The 4,993-nt window shown below is 37.0% G+C and overlaps 1 pseudogene; it reads left to right on the top strand.

The window, feature by feature from the left end:
- Nucleotides 1–4,363: 4,363 nt before the first annotated feature.
- LOC101988576 lies at nucleotides 4,364–4,620 on the top strand (annotated as a pseudogene).
- The last annotated feature ends 373 nt before the right edge of the window (nucleotides 4,621–4,993 follow it).

Here is a 4,993-nt window from a genome sequence, read left to right as displayed (position 1 = left end):
CAATTAAAAATATGTAGAATTTAAACACACTGTGTACCTGTGGAAGACATCACTAGTTCATTATATATATTCTCTCATATGTGATAGCTGAACTTTAATTCCTCCCTCTTTTATCCAGGGGAATGACGGTTGGCTGCCAAGTCTTTTACTGTTCATTAACTTTCGATGACTTCCTCCCTTTTTCTATTGGCACAGCAAATGACAACATTGAGCTAGTCTTTTGATCTCCAAGGCATCAATAGCTATCATAGACAGCAAATCTCTCTTTAACACAGGCCATTTTTCCATTTCACCAGAGAAATGAAGCATCTAACTGAATCAAACATTTCTGTTGGGATTGTTTGGATATTATTTACCCTAACTGTGCCCTACACAGTAAGACTTCATGAAGCATGTGGGTTGTTTCCTCATGTAGAATTTCAAATAAGTGAGTGTGGTGGGAGGCTGCTTGTTTGTTCCCCACTGCTCAGCCCTGAAATAATCACAAAGAAACAATATTATTTGTAATACTGTCTGGCCAATAGCTTCAGCATATTTCTGGCTAACTCATATCTTAAATTATCCCATCTCCTTTAAACTATGTTACACCGTGAGGATGTAGCTTACCAGGTTTAGTTCCAGGATCTATCTCCGGCAGGGACTACAGGGCTTCTTCCTGATTCTGCCTTCTTTCTCCCAGCATTCAGTTTAGTTTTCCCAACCTAGCTAAGTTCTACCTTGCTATAGGCCAAAGCAGTTTCTTTATTCATTAACCAATAAAAGCAACGCATATACAGAAGGACTTCCTAGATCATCTCCCTTTTTCTGTTTCAATAAAAAGGAAGACTTTAACTTCATCATAGTAAAATTACATATACAAAACAGGTATTAGGCAAGATTACAGTTACAATATTTATATATAGTTTATCTTTATCATAACTAAGGAAAACTATAAAACTATCCATATTTTAACTCTTTCAAAGACTCCAGGAAGATATAATATTACCTAAGTAAACAGGAAGTGCTCTGTAAGCAACTTCTAAAACTCTAAAATTGACAGAGACATCTCAATGCCTTGACAGTCACCCAACATTCTTCTGTACCCTTGGAGTTTCCATCTTCAGCCTACAGGCCCATAGTATCCAGTAGACTTTTACATGAAGCAGGATATTTCAAAGACAGTTCTGCCTATATTGGCAGTTTGTCAGTCATTTTCTTCTTTGTCCTGAAGAATGTCTGGTAGACTCTTTCATGAAATAGGAAACCCAAAGGGAAGGACTGTTTCATCTTTTTTAGGCAACTTTAAACAGTCATTATTTCTGTGGCTCCTGCAAGTGCAGTTCAGGCAAGAGCAGTGTCTTGCCCAAATGGCTAACAAACTCCATAAAGACCCTCTTGGGTGCCCTTCTTCTTCTTGAAGTTATTGGTGCTGCCAGGAGCAGTTGTGTCTCATTGTCATAAAAAGGCTTAACCTCTTAAAAATTTTTAAATGCTATATTCTGAAGGTCTCTGAAAGATTTGAAGAATACCTATCTCACTGAAATATCTCTCTATATATCTAGAAAACCTAACTAACATGATTACAAGCTTGACTATTATGGATGGCTATTTATTAACCTGTATTTCTTAATTATACGTTACATTTTTAAATGAGCTGCACAAACACAATACCTTAATCAAGAGCAGAAATATACATATAACAAAATTGACCTTAAATTTGTATCAATAAACCAAGATTTATACCAATTCAAGGTATTCAATCTATATCATATCCTCTTTTAAATGTAAACAAAAAAATTGGGTGTTGTTTTCTGTTTTTTATTGGGCAAAGTATTTTTGCGGGTGTTTACAGTGACCTTTTGGGGGATCTTGGTTCATAAAACCACATTAGTCTGGAAGGATTCCACATCTTCTGTGGAAACAAAAGCAGAACCTCTTTTCTAAAGCAACAAATCCTTAGACCTGAATTTTGGAATCAAGATACCTATAGAGTATATATGTTGGTTTAACTTAGCAGTCCCCAGAATCAATTGTCTCTCTCCATTCAAAGAATTTATAGAAAACACAATAGTATACATAATCCAGACCCTCTGTGAATTTTTCATCTTTATGTGGCTTATTTTTCTTAATTCCTTTTAATCTATGACTATCTGTACTCTGTCTCTTTAAAGACATTGTTTCATTTTTTTAAATGATTTTTTTATAATGCTCTATACTCTTTTTCTTCTCTCTTCCAAGCCTACGTGTATTTATCCAACACTGTGACCTATTTAGAGATCTTTTCAATCTGAATTTTTCTTTATTGTGTATCTGTAATCCTTTTCTGAACAGGGCTGCATCTTAAAATGCTAAACAGCTTGGCTAGGACTAAGGATGCAATGTCTTTTGGCTCCGCTCAGTCCATTGTGGCAGAGGTTCATTCATTGCATCTGAGACTGCCAGGTGGGAGCCATCTTCACCACCTCAACTCTGACAACCAGTTGGCCCACGCAGCCACTAAGTAACTTGTAGCACACTGCCCACAAACCACATTAAAGGGCTTGACCTCCTGAAAAAGCTAGAGTTCATGCTGCCAGCATGACACTGGGAGCTACCATTTTGAAATTGTATTTTATTTTTCCTGCTACTGCTGAATCAGGAAGACCTATATTAAAGGAGCTCCCCATGCTGCCAGCAAACAGAGCCCATCCAAAAAAAATGTGGCTAAACTTTGTTTTTTAGTGTCTAGAATTCCCTTTTAAGCTTTGTCAGGTTTTACATGGATATAGTTGACTATGTTGGCTCCCAGTTTGTCATGGGAGGCCACTTGTTTGTTCCCGGCTGTTCAACTCTGAAATACTCACTCAGAAACCATATTATTTAAAACACTGCTTGGCCAATGACTCTAGCATATTCCTAGCAAGCTCTTACATATTAAATTAACCAATTTCTATTATGTTATATTTTACCACAAGACTCGTGGCCTAGCAGCAATGTTCTGGCTAGTCTATTCCCGGCAGCAGCTACATGGCTTCTCCCTGACTCTGCCTTCTTTATCCCAGCATTCAGTTTAATTTTCTTGCCTAACTAAGTTCTGCCATGCTATAGGCCAACGCAGGTTTTTTTTTATTCATCAACCAAAAAAAGCAACATATATACAGAAGGACTTCCTACATCATGTGCATATAAATACATTTTAGCTCAATATCGATAAGTCGGAGATGCTGTAAACTATTATGTTGTTTTAGGATCAAATAATATCAGTCATATATCATGACTACAAAGAGAAGTTGAGAGGGCTGGAGGGGCTGGTAAAAAAGGATGAAAATTTAAGAGAAATCACAGTTACACAGTTCTGGGTGTTTACTAGAAATTGCTGAACTGCTAACTTTAAAATGAATTCTTTGAAAAAATGTATACTAATAGAGTCAAGTTCAAATTGTTTTTTTTCTTTATTGTACCACACATGAGAATACTAATAACATTTAAAACTCTTTTCTTAGAGTTAGTTCATTTAAGACTAGGAAGTAATTGCAATTAAAATTTTTGGATACATTTATCCTGAAAAACAAAATTAATCTATCATTTCATACAAATTATTTTCCATTGTGCAAGCCATTCTTGTTTTCCTGAAAGCATCTCACCCATCTACGTGTAATTAGTCATCCAATGATTGTCTATTGAGTTTAACTACATAGCACTAATTCCTATTTAGAAATCAATTAGAGTTGCTTAAATGTTGGGGTGACAGTAGAACACTATGAAAAAACAATGTATAAGATGTACAAGTATATCAGTAGGGGCACGATGAGCAAATGATTTGATGATACATTCCTGTCTGCCTTCAGTGTATTTTTTCATGGCTCTGTAAGTCAGTTTGACATTCACAAAGAGACATAGCTCGACTTTCTCAAAGGGCAGCCTTAACTCATCTATTTAAAAAAATTTAAAAACATATGTCATTTTGCTTTCAAGCACAGGAGCAAAAATAATGATCCACTGTCTCAGGAAAACACACACAGAAGGTCTTTGAACAAATCCTACCAAAAATGCACCATAGCTTCTAACTATTCACATACTTATATGAAAGCTGGTAATTATAATAATTATTCTTCATATTATGTGATAATTTTTGGTAACCTGTCTATTTACCTCATTATATTATATAAGCTACAAAGAGAGAGAAATTAGAAGTGATAGTTGACCAGGTAAGACTACATGCTTTATGCAAGCTTGGAGATATGAGTTCAAATACCCAGCACCCATGTAAAGAGTCAGATGTGGCTGTGCACCTGTAACACTAGTGCCCTTGAGCCTTGGGACAGCAGAATTATAAGGACTTTCTGTCTACCAGACTAACTCAAAGCTCAGTGAAAAAACTCTACCTTGTCTTCTTCCAGTGGTTTATCATGTGCGGGGCAAAATGGAGCTCGAGGCCATGAGTAGGTACACCAGCCTGGTCAACCCGGCTATCACGCCATACCTTTCTGTGGTACTTCTGGCCATCGGTATGTTCATCACCACCTGGTTCTTTGTTGTGAGGCCACCTCCACCAAGTACACACGTGACGTTTACAAAGAGCTCCTCATCTCCTTGGTGGTGTCACTCTTCATGGGCTTTGGAGTCCTCTTCCTCCTGCTATGGGTTGGTATCTACATATGAGTCCCCAAGGGTACCTACCAGGCAGCTTCACCAAGTCCCTGCTTTTGTAAATTATTTTTTTTTACCATTGCTACAAGTGTCCCAACTGCTGTTTACAATAAAGGCAGATGTGTGAAAAAAACAAAACAAAAGTCTACCTCAAGGGCATAACATAGTAAGTGGTCAATTAGGAAACCCAGTGTCCTCGTCTGCCCTCCACAGCTGCACATAGATGTGTGTATTATCACACATGCACAAACCACAGTCCTACGATAAACATAAATACACACAAAATAAAAAGTTTATATACATAAACTGAGGAATGGAGAGATGCTTGTCTTGTTTAGTTCAGACTCTGATCTTTGGGGCTCTTAATATACCACAGTACACATAC

Source organism: Microtus ochrogaster (genome assembly GCF_000317375.1).
Source record: "Microtus ochrogaster isolate Prairie Vole_2 chromosome 14 unlocalized genomic scaffold, MicOch1.0 chr14_random_2, whole genome shotgun sequence".
NCBI lineage: Eukaryota > Metazoa > Chordata > Mammalia > Rodentia > Cricetidae > Microtus > Microtus ochrogaster.
This window is presented reverse-complemented; position numbering and strand designations above follow the sequence as displayed.